Source organism: Lepisosteus platostomus, chromosome 18 (assembly GCF_059453375.1).
Source record: "Lepisosteus platostomus isolate fLepPlt1 chromosome 18, fLepPlt1.hap1, whole genome shotgun sequence".
Classification (NCBI taxonomy): Eukaryota; Metazoa; Chordata; class Actinopteri; order Semionotiformes; family Lepisosteidae; genus Lepisosteus; species Lepisosteus platostomus.
In genome coordinates, this window is record NC_142628.1 from 6620150 (window position 1) to 6637330 (window position 17181).

The following is a 17181-nucleotide window of genomic DNA, read 5'->3' on the forward strand; positions in this document are numbered from 1 at the left end:
AACAGTGAGATTGTGAGCCCATTGTGTAAAGCAGGCTCATTTTTTAATAAAGATGAACACATAATCCCTCTTAGTCTTCTCTTTTTTTCTTTTTCTGTCACTCTTTGAATATATGTGTATGTTTTTTTATATATAGGCATACATGTACGCTCGCAAAGGTGCACTCACACATTCATTTTGTGCTTTATGACCTGTACTCTGTATAAGAAGGCTAGCTAACTTTTCTCTGCATGGCTGCATGAAAAAATGTTGGTTCACTGTCAGCTCAGAGCAAAGCTCACACATTTCTGTAGTGATTTGGGTCATTACACCTTCCTACCCCTGATATCTGCTATTCATTTAGTTATACGCTGTCAAATCTCTAAGCAAAATGCTTGAATGCTTTTAGATTTTGGAACTGCCATGACAGTTTGTGTTTTATTTTGTACATTTTAGTCCATTATTTTATTATTTATGTATTGTAAATATTTTATTAATAGAGCAGACATACAGTACAGTATGTCTTAAGTTGCTTTTGTTGCTTAGAACACAGTGTTAAAAAGAATATCATTGATTTCATAGACCTAAAAGCCTTGCACCGTAACTGAAAAAGTAAAAATGCATAAGTCTGTTTTAAATTGTTTCTATTCTACATTGAACACCAATACTTAACATGCATGCATAGAGATCTTTATGCCTTACTCACTTTACCTCAGCTTCCGATCTTATAGTGTACTGACCTGCTGTTCTGAGGAGAAGATCTTAGATGATCAGGAATAAATATAATATATAATAGCAAATACATCTGCTGTAAAAAGTTTTTAAAAGAAAAATATGTTCAGTAATCATATGGAGCAGGCATGTGGTTTTACCTGCTTTGTATTCCCCATGAGTCACTGTTTCTGACTGTCTTAATGATGACCATGCGCATGTACTCAGAACACCCGCATACAACATGCAGAATAAAGTTCTGTGCCAGTAACCAAGTCTACAGAAGCATGAAACTCAGAGGGGGCCTTTTCTGGCGTGCTGTCAACCACACCAGCCTTTTTCCAACAACCTCCAGTGGTCATGCTTTAGACTTACCGTTGAAAGCTCTCACTTACAGCACAGAGCTCCATAACAGCAACAGAAACTGAAACTATGACTCTGCACAAAATAGAGCTAGTATGTATTGTGAATTAAATCCTGGAAGAACTGGAACGTGAATGAAGGATTTCTATCTTAAACATTGTGACCCTTGTTTGCAAACCATGAATCACAGTGTTTCATGTTTTTTTGTGCAAGGAACAACTTTTCTTTTAAAGAAAACAGTAACTTTCAAAAACCAAACAACATGATACACCTCACTGGAGTAACCTGTATAAACACTTCACTGCTATTTTTTTTAAAGTGATGATAGTAATCTTTGCAGATAAGGGGAAAAAAAAAAACGTTTTTGGGCCACAGTGATAAGGTTTGGTGAAGGTTTGGAAGTGATGTTTTCTACTGAAGGAGCAGGGCTGCTCTTGTGTTCAGGAGCTTACAGAGACAGAGACTGCCTTGTGTGCTGTGTGAGGGGTGGGGGGGGTAGGGTGAGGCAGTGGTTGGTTGGGGGGAGTCCGTCTTGCCTTGATGAAGCTGAATTCATTGGTCGCCATTGGCAGGGTGGAGGGGTTTGTCTGGCTGCCAGCTCTGCGAAAGGCTTCTAATTAAATAGTCATCATTATCAGCTTGAAGCCCCAGCTCATCCCCAAAAATGAACCTTCCAAGACAAATATGGAATCAGTTAAGCCTCCTTGAGGTCTGTGTTGGATTGAATTTTGAAGATGACATGGAAGAGAAATGTGCAAGAAGGCACCGCGTTTAGGGTTAAACAATTACAAGACTTAGGAAGGACCTTTACTGTTTCTGAAATATTTGTTTTGTCAAGTAATCTGTAGAAACATGGAAGGAGAGTGTATCTGGGAGTCCCAGGCTTATTTTAAGGTATCTCTATTAAACCGCTGAAGGGTTTTTCAATGCACATCCTCTGAGAGCTAGTATGATTCTTATGAAGTAGTATAAATGTAATATCTTTTAGCTTCAGTATATGTGGTATTTCATATTTTGTTCTTTCTTTATTAAAAAGGTAATTTACTTAGTTTTCCTTGATCCTGTAGATATTCATCTAGCTTAACCTTATATTACTGGTTGAATTTGATCATTCTTTTTATTTGTTTTAGGACACGTAATTGGAATATACATTATTACAATAAAATACAATATATATAAAACCTCAAAAAAATTTAAAACATGATATAACTAACTCTTTTAAAGGAAACAACTAAATCATTTTCTAAGAATTAAATGCAAGTTTGATGATTAAAGGAACAGTAACTTACAAGGTATAGTTTGTGGTCTCTGCACCTACTCTCAACAGCAAAGGTATTTTGAGAGTTAATCCTTTTTTCATATGTTATTAGTTTGGCATGTAGGGATAATCCATTGAGCCTTTACAGCAAAGTGAATACAAAATTGCCTGAAATGGAATAAAAAGGAAGCCAGGCATCTCTAGAGTTAACTAAGCTTTTGGAAATCTTGCTAATTTCACACCTTATTGTGAGCTTCAAAGTTTGTACTGTTCAAGCAAGGAAATAAAAGGTCTTATTATTAGAATGTTTTGCAAAATAGTTTTCTTTCTTCTGGCTTTTCACATCATAAACGTATAACACGAGTTGTCATGTGATACTATCTTTGTTACGCTGGTCTTGGGCTGCTTTTATAATATGAACTAGACAGCTTCTAGATTTTACAGTTTTACAATTGAATCCTTTTTTTAAATGTCAGTGGCTAAACCACCTATTACTCTCTGTGATTTAAGGAGAATGTTTTTTTTCTCTCTGAAAGGTTATTAATAACTGAGATTTCAAAGAATTGTACAGCAAATGTATGCTTAACCCTCTTCATCCAGCTAGAAGAGGGGTCTTTTTTTTTAAAAGAACTTGCTTAAAGGTTCTTTGAATTCTCTGGAAGTGGTCAGTCTTCACAGTAAGTTTTATGCAATGCAAAAAATAGTAGAGATTAAGAAATTCAGAAAAGCAGTATTTGTTTTGATTGTCACTCTTCAACATTTTTTGGTCTAAAGACAATTTATTGGAAGACACTGCCATTTGGTTATGTTGTGCTTTAGAAAGTTTTTCAAGTCAATTATTTACATGTCTTAGCTGTTAGGTCTAGACTTTATTAAGAGCTTTCCCAACAGAGAATGCCATGTAACGGGAGATGGTCCTGACTCCCGTGAAGTGCGTAGTTTAGGACCCTGTGCAGACGGTATAATCCGGCAGTGACTGGAGTAGGACACTTGGGGAAAGATGGCAGGATCAAGAAGAGACGACAGACAGGGGGGCGTGACGGCTGTGATCCGGTGCTCAGGGGGCGTGGCGAAGGCATACGTGTCCGAAACAGTCCAAAGGGGAAATCAGGGCACAGTCCAAAATCCAATAGCCAGGAGGTCCATCAGAGACAAAGACAAGGAACAGGGGGGAACTTGAAACCAGAACACAGAAGTTAAAATCAGAGTGACGAGGCCAGGTGCTCCGAGCCAGGGACTCAGCTGGTCAGGACGCCGTTCGGAAGCCTTTGCCCTCAAGCCGTGGATGTGGGGCGACTAGGCGGGCTTCCAGGCTCCCGTCTTCCAATGCAAACTCCTCAGCTTTCGGGGGCACAGGGTTTAAATAATACAGGGAACAAGGGGCAGGTGAATGTGAAAATGAAACTAAAATAGAAAAGGGCCGGATGACTATCGTGACAATGTAGTGTACTTGTGTGAATCGGGTTGAGTGATTTACATGAAATATACAAATGTTTTCTTGTCTCAGCAATATTGGCTCACACTTAGGAAGTGGGAGGAAGCGTCCTCACTCATAATCTAAGTTAAAGATTCATATATAATATATTGGATATATTGGTGTCAAACACAGCCTAAACACGTTTTGTTATTCTAAAATGATTTTTTTAACCAGATTTACAGCTTGGTTTTTAAAAATCACATTTTGCTTTCACACATTGTTCATATAAAATGGTAGTAGTTGTTGAAGCCTCTGGATACGTTTTTTTGTGGGAGGTTCTTCTGTTTATATGAAGAATAATGGAAACCATGTGTTTGGCCCTCTGAATAAAATTAGAGACCTTTCATGTGACCCACCTGTTGTGCTCTCCCAACTGATAATACTAACCTCATGTTATCATCTGGAGAGAAACTCTGTCAGCTCTCCGGGTAATGAGAATCTAAAATTATTTTTGGCAAGAAATTTGTCAGAGGCCCTTGCCTGTCTTAAATTAAGAATTTGCCTATCAAGAAGAGTTTCACAACTTTTTTGTAACTAATAACGCTGACAAAAACAACAATAACTGCAAAACTGTTCTACATGATTGCTGATCATTCCTTTTTGTAACTTTCCTGATTGTAACCTATATATTTGAATTCTATATGCCCAATAACACCTAGTGTACTGTTAGTTCCCACATGAAAAACATCACATGAAGCATTTGTAGCTTTTACCAGCAAGTCGGAAAAAGGAACCTCCTCAAAATTTGTGTTCCCCTGTTGAATTTGTACCACTTTCTAGGTGTAATTTGAAAATAATAGTAGTTTTGTTTTGTTTTGTTTTTTATTTGGGGGTTTCTACCTTCTTGAACCAAACTAAAGTAAAACCTGTCCTTAATGATGGGTATTTTAGAAGAACATGTGATATAAATTATTATTTCTGGATGTGTCAAATTGGAAAACTTAGACCGTTTTCCAAAAAGCCACTATGTGAAGAGAATTACATCATAAAAGCAAGGTTGGATCTTGTTCTGTGAACTGTGTGGAGCATTATTTGATACTTAACCTAGCATTTACTGGACTTTAGCCAGTCATGGACAGCCTTGCTCTCACAGTGTTCACATACAAGGCCTAACCGTTTTCTAGTTTTCAAAACAATAAATCACAAAGGTTTTAGTACGTAATGGTCAGGAGTGAGTAATGGAAAGTAAATCAAACAGGAGAAAGGCGTCACCACTGAATCCTTAAATCAAGGTCTTGCCTAGTGGAATATTTTAATATTATTCATTTCAAACTCTTGTGAAGTATGTGAGGTGATGGGTATGTGATGGAAACATCTGACACAAAGGAAAATACTACAAAAAAAAACTTTTCCTTTGGCTTGGATTTATGATTGCAAGAGAGAATTTAATTTATTTTTTAATGTCTGATTTTCTTGCTAAAACCAAGCTAAACATGATCATCTTTCATAACTCTCTTTTTCATATCTAGCATTTGCAGAGATTCTAGACTGTTTTGGATAAGAATGTCTCACAGCATGAAGCTGGTCATCTTCCTTGCATGTCTGCTTTGCCTTTCTACCATTTTCCTCTTTTCATTATCATGTGACACAGCTACACCAATCCTATTTTATGACTTTTCTCAGCTTTTTTATGACCTCCTTTTAGGCAATAATGGCTTATGCTGTTGTGCTCCTTTTCTGTACTGCTAGATATTATTTTTAGAAGGTCCGTTTTCTGATATTCAGTGTACAACTGGAGTTTTATTTCTGTTTTGAAGAACCTTGCATCTCCTGTTTTTACTAATTGAATTAAACACTGAAATATGCTGGCAGTTCTTACTCTGTCATACTTATTTATTGCCTGATTGGAGAGATAAATGGACATTCAGGAAATACGTTTAAACACAAGTATGTGAGCAGTCAGTGACTCAAACGCCCCTTTTGTTTTCTATATGGAGAAAAGAGAAAAAAGCTACACCATATGCAGAATAACTCACAGCACCTACAGAGGCTAACGGAAACAACTAAAAAATAGATGTTCTACCTTAGAATTCATTCACTTTCTCTAATATTATTAACTTAGAAGTATTAGAAAAGTGGTATTTAAATTGTGGTATTCAATTGTATAGTTAAATTAAAAAATACTTTAGAAGAGAAACTTTATTTCTTAAAATAACAAAAACAGAACCATTTAAATTTCTTGAATGAAGGCTACAACAGCTCCATTATTGTCATGTTTGTACTGCATTGTTATTTAATATACTGCTTAAAAATTATTATTCATTTTTTAGACATTAGTAGAAAGATCAGTTAGAAGCTCTTCTGACCTCCCTGACATTCTGCTTTGCTATTTTAACTACTTGTCATGCCTGTTGTGTAATTTGTTTCTTACAGTACATAGAAACGAGTAGAGTTGAATTCTGCACTAAAAAGCTGCTACTTCCACAGCCCAAACAGTTTTTTTCTTCTATCTACTTTTCAGGGTGGGATTGCCCTCGACTTCTTTTGCAGTACACACACTGACACATCTCCCACCTCTAAACTCTTACATTTCTTACATGCTTTACAAACAACTGGCTTTGTTGTTTCTTTTGAGTCTGTCCTGGATCATATTTCTCGAAAGAGTGTTTTTTTTTATCATTTTGATAACATTCAAAAGACGTTGTTGCATTGTTTAAGTTCATCAGACAGACAAGAAGAACACCATGTTTTCTTCCCAGGAAGCAGAAAGTAGCATCCAGGATGTGAGCAGGAGCTTGAATTGTAACCAGACTGTATGAATTTACAGAAAGCATGCTAACACCACCACTCCCAGCTGCCCAAGTACTGTTTCTTTAATTCTTTCATTTTTTCTTGCTTCCATTCTATGATTTTTTCTTTCATTTTGCAAGAAGATGATACAGTATTAAAAATATGCTAGCTTTGTGAAATAACAGCAAAAGCAGCTCCACAAGATGGTTTATATAAACCCCCTAGAGCTGTTGTGGTAGTACTGGAGTCATTTCTCTTAATGCTGTTGACCTGTCACTTCCAATTCTTTCATTTAAATGTTATCTGAACTTTTACTGAGAAGGTAAACTGCTAAAATTGCAATCCAATTGCAAATATAATTTGTCGGTGAAATAACAACTGGAATATAGAATGTGCTTCTAATGCTTGAACAAGAACAAGACAAATAATTTGCAGAGACTGATGTGGCTCGCTGTAACCTGATCATTTATGGATCAATTGATTCTATTCTAGTTTAATTTACCATATGATTGACTTGCAGCTCTGAATTGTAGGAAAATATCCACATAGAGTTCTGCTTAAAATAGCTCAGTCATTTGAATACAGAAGCTCTGTAACCAGACCTTGTGTCATGATGTAGCTTAAAGTCAGGCGACAATTGCGGGTTGATACTGCTGCTACTGACAGAAATAGATAATCCTTTGTTTTCCTCAGATATTTTCCATTTAAATGTAAGTTATATGTATGTTCCTTACCATTTAAGTACTAATAATAAGGCTAAGATAAATGGGAAAGATAAAAAAATGATTTTTGTGTTGTACAGAAGGTTAAAATGATTAGAAAAATAATTTGTTTCAGGATGTTTTGGAAAAAGTCCTACAGTTCCTTAAAAAGAAATGTAAGACACATTTTATTTTAAGCAGCTGAAGATGGGCATGAATCTGTACATTAATACAATTAATATTCCATTAACGGTTATGCCTCCAGAAATTTCTGAATATGAAGCATAACAATTATGTGTTCTTATGGCCATAAAACACACTTCTTATGGCTGAATGGATTATAGTTCCCCTTTATATCCACTTTTCCTACTTAAGAACACCTCCCTGTATGTGACCTTAAACAATCTTAGATGATCAAAAAACATGTATCTCTCTTATATGCAGTTTTACGAGGTGTCTTCATAGTTTTTTACTAAATATGAACTCATTAGAATATTTATTGGGATTTGTTTTTAATCTCTCTCTTGTGTTTCTTAAATGAAACTTTTGATGTGTTTTTATTTGTGTACACACTGATCCATTGATACTTCCTCTTTGTCCTACTGCTTTCAGCATGTGTCTGTCCTCTGGGAGCAACAGACTTTCCAGTGTCGTTACACAAAGCCAAAGATTTTGTAAGGTGTTAAAAACTTCCATTTGTGCATTCCCAGGGTGAAAAGCACAAAACCCTTTTGAGTCCAGTCGTAACACAGACCAACATTGTGGCTACGCTTACCCAACAGTCATTTCACAGATTCTAAAACCAGGATATGGTAAACGGGATTTGAGAAGCAAAAATGTCCTGAGTGGTACTGGTGATAAGAAAGAGAAATGCTGCAAACCTTAAAGTAGTTTAAGATACCTTTAAAATAAATACGTTCTGTAGCAGAACATTTGAGTTGTGAAGACCAAATCAGGAAAAAAACTTATGACAGAATCATACTTATCCTATGGAACAGAATACCAGTCTTTGATAAAAAAAAAAACAGACTAGCATAGTTTTAGCATATTAATAAAACTGACTTTAAATAGTTTGCAACTTTATATTCACATTTGGATCATGAATGTTGATGGGCTATTTAACTGGCTTTATGTCCATGAAGTGGCTGACGTTTTTTTTTTATTCTTTCTTCTTTTAACCTTAATTTAAGGGAGATCGAACTGTTTATTGGTGTGTTTCAGACACAGCCGTCACCTTGATGTTGAAAAAGTGATGTTAAAAAATTCATAGACCTGCTAGTTTCGATTTCTAGAAGATGGTGTGCAAAACAAAAATCTTTATTGATTAGAAAAGAGGAAGGACGAAATGTACTGTCCATGAATAAAGAAATGATGAAACCTTTTATTGTCATTATGTTTAATCCCACTTGACCAAAAAATGAATGATGCTTTTCTATGGTTGCCAAAACCGGAGTGACTGTGAATTTGAAACAAACAGGTACAATTTCACAGTTGTCAGGGGGTATATTATAGCTTCATCTTTAACCTGCATGCATATTGTTAACCATTTTGTCTGATGGCTGTGTGGCAGTCAGTGGGATGCGAAAACAGCTGTGGCTCACAATGATTGGAGATGTTCCAGAATGAAATAATTCGATGATATGGTAGATTTTTTCAGAAATAAAGCTGGTCTTTGTAATGTTATAGCTCCTTGCGTGCCTCTCTGCTGCTTCACGGGAAATTTATAAGTCCCTATTAATTAGGGTATCATAGCAGCATCATGAGCCTTTCTTTTCTAAGTCGCCTTGAAGATATGAATATATATGTGCAAGAGCGATATAGACTTTTTCCCCCTGGAGCCAGGTGACTGTAAATTCTTATTTACTTCAGAATGGGTTTTATTACTTTTGTAATAGCTGTATCTAAGTAGTTAATAATTCAGTCCACTTAGAGCTTGAATCCATGCTTTTTTTGCTTGCCTTGGGCAATGTAGAAGTTGATTTTGTCATGCTGAATATTGGATCTGACAATACCATCTACTGAATACAGACATTGCTCTGACACATACTTTTTTCATAGTTGCATGATGTAGTAGAGGCGTTTTGAATACTTAGTGCAACCTATTAATGCACTGCCCTTTTGACTAAATTGTGTGGGGTTCCTGTGTTATTTCTCATCCACTGATGCAGATTTCTCTCTGTGTTGGGCCAGATTTATCTATCATGAAAAGACCTAGTTTGAGAAAAATCCATCCTTTGACATTTTCTACCTTTTTCTGCTCTTTGAATGTTTGGCGACAGCTGAAATAAAAACATAACATTGACATTTGGCCTAACTAGCCAGTTTAGTAGTCAGCATCATATTGACTCAAGAATCTCATCCAGATGTTTCGTGAGAGACACCAGCTTCAACAACACAGTTAAGTAGGTTGTACCATACTCCCACAAACCATTACAGAAAGAAGTACCTCCTCTTCTCAGTTTTGAATGCACTTTAGTGTAATTTCCACTTGTCCTCTGGTTTGTTTTTCAAAACTGAGTACCAATCTCTGATATATGTGAAAAGTCATTTATAAGCTTGACAAATCCCTTTGTCATTGATATATTGTACTCCAAATTTGTATTTTTAAATTGTTATTGATAGAAGTTTAGATTTTCTAATTCAAACCTGTGTGGAATAGGCTTTTCAGCAGTGCATTTACCTAAAATTCATGCTGAAATTACATTGTGTTTATGATTGTTTGCTCAAAATGCAAAGACACCATCACATGATAACATCATAAACAAAACTAGATTATACATGCTAGTAACTATATTCTTCTCTTTATATGAATGCATTTTAGAAACATTGAGGCTTATTTTAATTTTGAGCTGCAGTCATTAAGGGTTTGCTCTAGTAAAGGATTTGTACCACAACCACTGCTAAATATGTATTTTCCATTAATACATTAATATTTGATGTTCATTTTGGTTGTTTGAAATATTTAGAATTTAAGTTTTCATATAATAATGATCCAAAACAAGCATACCAAGGTTTGTATTTAAAAAACAAAACATGATTTCCTTTCACTAAATATGGCCTTTTTACACTCCGGTGTGAAACTCTTGTTTAGTCTGGCTCCTATGCTGGTGTATTTTCCTTGTTTGGTCCGGTGACTGAATTGAGCCTTGAGAAGGTGAGGTGACTGAGTGTGTGCGTGGGAGGTGCTATGGTCTCTTGGTACTTGTGATGGACAGAGAAAATGCCAGACTTTGATATAAATGCCACAGGTGTCCAGGAACGGGGCTCTGGGGACTTTGAAGTCAAGTAGTCCAGTCTACTATGCTTGCCCAAGCTGTCTGGGTTTTATATAAGCTATTTGTTCACGTTTGACCTTCAATGCTCAGTTTGTTTGTTTGCTTGTAGTGAGGGGTGGGTGTACCATTGCCTTTCTCACATGCAAGGAAAGTGCACTAAAGCCCTGTCACCCCACGAAACCAAACCCTCCTCTAGGAGATCCAAATTGGCATTGGCAGGAATGATAAAGTGTCTCCTTCTGTAGAGTTACCCTCAATATCGCTAAGCCCCTCATGCAGAGCAAAGGTACAGAAGCTCTTTTAAGGAGCATGTCTCGATTATTCTCCGCTGTGCAAACCTGAAACTAAAACTAAAAAAATAAACAGCTTAGGGGAGATCAATTGTCCCTTGTGTGTTGCTACTGAGACATACACAGCCCTTGTGCATAAGGTTAGTACAGCTAACTGTGTATCTCTGGATTGTGTGCCTTACTTTTAAAGAATTTGCACAGATCCTAGAAATTTAACATCTCATAGAACCTCTTTGCTAATTGTGGTAATAAAACTTTTGGGAAACTAAAAACAGTGAGCTTAGAATTAATTTAATGAAACTGATCCAAATGGTTTAAACTTATCTGAATAATGATAATGATCTTCCCCATGGCTGTCACCCTTCTTAACCATGAATGTGGGATGTAGTGTGTATATAACTGTGAACCTTTGCTTGTGTGAAGTGTACATGTACTATTTGATTATTTTTGCATCAGTTTCTTGTACATGTAACGGGCTTGGAAAAATAAAGTGATTCTGATGCTGAAAGTAACTCAGTTACTAAGGGTTTGAGTGTGCATACTGTACATGATGTACTGCAAGAAGCAATTTAGTCCCTCGTTGAAAACAAGGGCTACTTGAAATATCAGAGTTATTAGAAACGGTGGTATTAATAGACAAAAATATTTGTTAGTGTACCGGTATGGTATCTGGATTGTTTTTTTTTCAAAATATTTGTTTACTTCTATTTATTTAAAATAAAGAAGCGCTTATTAACACAGATGCTAAAACAGATGGATACCTCTGTGTTTGTTTTCTCTGAAGTTGTCAGAGTTGGCCGCTTGCATGTGCACAGTGCTGTGTCAGATGTGATTTGCCTGGTGGTGGCTAGCTGTTGACTGGTAGTCTGTGGCTGCCTGCAGCAGGCTGGTGAACTCAGAGTTGTTATCAGAAGGGCAACAGGCCTTAATTTGTTCAGGGTCACTGGCTCTGCTTATTCTTGTCTTCTTGCTTGCATTGTAACCTACGGCATCAAGATTGCCACATGTAAATTTTACTTTTACGCCTTGCAGGCTTATTTTTCCTTCATACTCAAATGTCATTTGAACTTTGCAATCGGGGTGTCGTCACATCAGGCTTATCTTCGTACTCCTTTGCACTTAGTGGCATCATTACGGGCTGCTAAGGATCTGCCTCAGGTAGTGGGTCTTGAAAGTGTTTACGCTCAGATTAATTAGCTATGACCTTACAAACCTCTGTCCTTGTTTAATTGGTGGTGCTGAAGCAGACTAATGGCATAAATCAGCTGTTAATGAGATCCCAGCTTGTTTTTAAAATATATAATAATGTGGGAAATGAACATCAGTGAGCTTTGTGCACTACCAGTGTATTGCCGGGGTAGATAGTGTTTCTCAGCTCTCACTGATAAATGAGTTTGATTAGTAGTGACATGGCTCTCTGTTTATTTTTTTTTGTCGAGCTTTGTTATTAAAATATTTAATAATAATTTAGTATGGTATATTTACCATAAATCTTATACTTGCATGTTTCAAAAATATTGTAATTGTTGGAGTAGATCCTAGACAAAGAAGTACATAAAAACCTTAACTTGCGATCAGTCTATATTTTGAAGTAAATCATTAGTGCTGTGTAGTAAGTAAAGCAAAATGCTTTATATCTGAGCCACGCATTGAAATAAAGCCACATGAGAGGTTAGTAAGGTTACAGACTAGTAAATTTGAAATGTTGAAAGTAAATTCTAGGATCCATTCCCAAAGGATCCAACTATGTACTGTAGTCTTACTGAACTGCAAACAATACTACATTTCAACTTAATCTCCAAATTCGAAGATATATCTTGAATCAATAAATTATTAACCTTAGTTTAAGTATGAATCATTATAGTAAACTATCTTGTCCGAAAGTTGCTGATAGCTAATTATTGAGATGTCTTTTTTACATATTATTTTTTAAACACTTGACAGAAAAGTCCCCTATAAAGTTTACTTTAGATTATTAGTGTTCAGTGATTGTACCTACTAGAACTGTTAGAGAATGGGTTACACTAAGCAGAATTGTAACATAACCTGTGGTCCTTGTGCGTTAGTTCCATTAGCTGTTTGGACAGAGATAACTCCTGCTTTCTTTGGCATGGGAAGTCTAACTTATAAACATTCAAATTAGTCAGAAACAAAATGATAAATTAAAAAAATGCAGGTTTCTACAAGGTAACTACTCTTTCTTATCCCTGTATCTAAAGAAATACAGTTTAGCACTTAGCAACAGGTCATCTCTGAAAGCAAAGTTCTTTTAGAAGGAATGACACGATGGAAACAAATGTTAATTACATTCAATGTACTGCTGTATATTTTGTAGTACAGAAATGCTGTCAAATTAAATAATGTGGATCCCACAGTGATTGTTAAGAACTACTATGTTTAAGTAGATAGGTCATTTGAAAAAGTGAATCAGTGGTAATTGTGCTTAGGATGTATTTTAATGGAGTCATAAAAACAACAGTGCTTCAGATATATATTTTACAGTCCTTTTGTTTTTTTTTATACAGGCAAACAAAATACTTGTCATAATTTTACCATGGGTAATTTGCTGCATTCACAAAAGGAAGACATTTATACTTTCTGTGTCATAAGACTGCATGAAAAATTGGAGATAGCTATATGAATGATCATGTATTCTTGACACAGAGTGCAATTTTTTTCCTGTAAATTGTGATAAAACAATAATGCTTTTCTGTATTGCTTTTTTCACAGGTCATTTTCATGAATTCAAAATCAACTTACCAGTGATCACTGGGTGCTGGGGCTAATTTCTTTCTGTATCAGTAAGTACATATACTGTTTTTGCATACAATTTTTTATTTTCTTGAGTGTTTATTTCATGTCTTCTGTAATGGCTGGCATGATTTCTTTCAGCTTTTCCATGCAAGTCCTGCAGCCCCATCACACACTCGGTATACTCTAGTGCTAATTACTGTGCCAACAGTACTACGCCATTCTGTCATAGCATTGTTGTAATGGGATGGAAATTTCCTCTGCTCCGATTGGTTTGGATTGATCTCCTTGGAGCTGAGTCATAGTCATTAACTATTTTGAAGATTTCTGTTGAACAATGTATAAAACATGTGCAGTGCAGAACAGTATCCTTTACAAAAATATTATTTTTTGCAAACCCTTGCACCAAAACAGAATGTGCTTTACATTTTTTTAAAGAATTTTAAATCCCCAAAAGAGTCATTTGCTACTAAACTGCAGTCATTTGCTGTTATCAATGTAACGCTTGCTTTTAGTATCATTTTTGTAGTGCGTGAAGGCTGCAGACTTGTGTATAGGATTGCTTTTTGAAAACATGTCCTGAACTATTTTTAGAGGTCTTCGTTGTGAACCTGTTGCACCCATCATGCATTGTTACAAACTACTAGTGTGTGTTTTCACAGTTTACCCAGTTTGTGCTGCTTCAACACATGCATGTCACAAATCATATTAAATGTTTTTCATGGTTTTGTAATGTGGTTATTTTTGCATGCTTAGAACTTTGAATACCAGTAGAAAATGATTATAATTAGGAATCTAGTGTCGCTAAAAATATGTTTGATGGAAGGTTTTGGAGGACATAAAAATGTCACTGTACAAAAGAATTCCAAAAAGTCCAATATGTGAAGCCATTTTATAGTCATCTTTTCTTAATGCGAAACCTAATCAGTTATGCAGACAATTTGTTAACTGTAGCTTCATTAAAGTTTGGATTAATACATGCTTTTTAGATCTGCAGTATAATAATATTGGGTGGTGACTTTTCTTCAGAAATCAGTGACCAAAATAAGGCTTTGTTCTTTCTTTTCCTGGTGGATATACCTGGTTTTATGACTCACCACATACATCTCAGTCTTCATATAGAGAAACCTTTTGATTACATTCTTTATGCTAATGTGAAGTTGTGTTATGGGGTGTTTATGGCCGTGTGCCACCTGAATAAGAGTATTCAGAGCAATGAAGAAAGAGGTCTTTTAAAGAAACACAGGCAACGCTTCAGGAAACTTTCAGTCTGTTAGTATATGGCTACAATAAGCCTTTAATGGAATTTTTTCTGGTAGTAATAAAGATCATATCTGGAAAATGACTGCGTTAGGTAAAGTTGGGCAAATAAAGTCAAGAAAGTTTAGTTTATATTCATCTTTTTTTAAATGTCACTAGGAAAAGGTTTCATTTGAAACAGGACAGAATTATATTAATCTGATGAAAAAAATACATTTGACCTGCATAATCAAGCAGCACGCTGATGAAAGCATATCTTATCTCAAAGTTCAGACTGATGTCTTCATATGTGCAGTTTACTCCAATGATTCAATGTCAAACACTATCTTGAGACTAGATCAATAGACGTATGTCTGTAATAGAGCTGGACCTTTTATTTTGTTTGTCATGTCTGCTAGTGTTGCTAAGTCTACATGCTATGAAATTGTTACACTTCATGGAGAGAAGGCTTGAATGAATCATGCCAGGAAGTCATTGACTTCGGCTTCATTCTACGGCACACACTGGAAAGAATAACAAAACTCTTAAATGATTGTAATGCCCTCTGTCTGGAGAAATTCTGAAGCCCTTTTGTTACACAACAATAGACAATTAATCTTTGTACAGCATAAGGAACATTGAGATATCAAGTACTGTAAACATTTGAAACAGACCATTTCCACAGACCTAGCTTCTTCATTTTTTTCATTCTTCTGAAATATGATGTTATCTCATTTAAGAAGGATGTTGGCAATTCAGGTATGTTTTGTTGCTGATATGAACAAGGATCATTATTGTTTTAATAAAATCGTAGCCTCTTATTAAAAAAAACTGCCACAATTTTAAAACCACAGAAACACACAAGAATAGAGAAACTGAAACACATCTTCAATGAGTAATTGTTTTGCCAAAGATTTTGACTGCTAATGAGAATACATTTTAAGAGAGATGTAATAAATAGACAGTTAATACAGTAAGATTTATTAGTGTCTTGCACCTTTTCATATGTCTAAAATCAATTTGACATTGAAATTGGAACAGATTTGATTTTGTTTCAGAAAAGAATGAAGTGCTAACAGCAGTTTTACCATTGATGAGTTGCTGGTGTCTTGTTCTGATTTTGGAGCATGACTCAAATTATTATATTTAAAAAAAGCTAAAGGACTAATTCTGACTAAGAAAAGCAAACATTCAGAAAGTGGTACGCAGCCAACAACAGTATAGAGCTTGTGTAAATGCGGTAAATGGTGTCTCTTCTTAATAAAAATCATCGGACTTAACAAAAAAGGTGGAAGAGTTTTAAATATTCTTATATACTCTACATGTATGCATCTGTAAATTGGTTACATTAAGTTGAGAGTCATCGAAGAAACCTGAGCCTTTTGTCAAATATTTTGTGTAGGAGATTTCAGTATAGACAAGGCATTCAGATAAAAGGACAACCAAATACAAATATTTATATTTTTCTCTTTTAGCCATTTTTAATGGTACACCACTGATTTAAAGGTAAATACTAAGTCAATATATTATTTCTACTGCTCAGGTGCTACAGTTATGAGAAATATACTGGGAAAGTGCTAAAACAACTGTATCACAAACATATAGTGCAAGGTTTTGTGTTCCATTTGATTAATATGATCTTTAGTCATATTATATTAACTACATTGACATAATTATAGTCATATAATTGTATAGATTCTGACTTTTAAATCTGTGTTGAAGATGATGGATTACATAAGCAGTGATTTTAAGAAACAACAATGTCAAAATCAATTAGCTTGTACACTCTTTATGAGACAAAAGAACATTAAAATATCTGGTCATTTTATAAAATCTCAATCTTGCTATCTTTTTTAAGACCAGATAATCTAAAGTAATTCTGAGGGGATTAGTTTCAGCTCCTTGGATGTTCTGACTAGAATGGTTTAGGTTGTGTGCAGTGCAGGAGTTAATTCACCAAGCTGCTCAGATTCACTTCTGGCCTTGAAAACAAGAGAGATGAGTTCTGTGCTCTCAACGTCACTCCCTGAGGACATTGGTCCACATCAAGAAACATACAGCTTGTCACAACTTGGGACATTTTTAACCAGTGATTGTAGATTGAGAACCTATTGGCACTTTGGACAGTACTGTACGGGCTGCAAAAGACTTACCTTTCAAATTTAATGGAGCCGTACTTTCAGAAAACACAGTGTTTGAGTCTGATATTTATTGTGGGCTACAAGTTAGTTTCTACCCAGAGCGATTTTAGTGTCAACTCAGATTCTTCTCTGAGAATTTTCCCTGAGAAAGGGAAGTTTTTGGGTCCTAGTTGGCTAATTCTTTAGCATCCTCCAATTGGATTCCAGAATGAAGTATACATCCCAGAAGAATATGGGAAATGGTTGGAGGCAGGAAACTGGCTGCG

The 17181-nt window shown here is 35.6% G+C and overlaps 1 protein-coding gene across 32 annotated transcripts in view; it reads left to right on the plus strand.

The window, feature by feature from the left end:
- Positions 1–17181, plus strand: part of sox6 (SRY-box transcription factor 6) — a 203714-nt gene that overhangs the window by 20291 nt on the left and 166242 nt on the right. For all 32 annotated transcript variants that reach the window (XM_088611247.1, XM_088611249.1, XM_088611254.1 and 29 more), the window contains one exon: positions 13515–13585. The gene's annotated coding sequence lies outside the window, so the exon portion shown is untranslated. The remainder of the gene's footprint in view (positions 1–13514; positions 13586–17181) is intronic.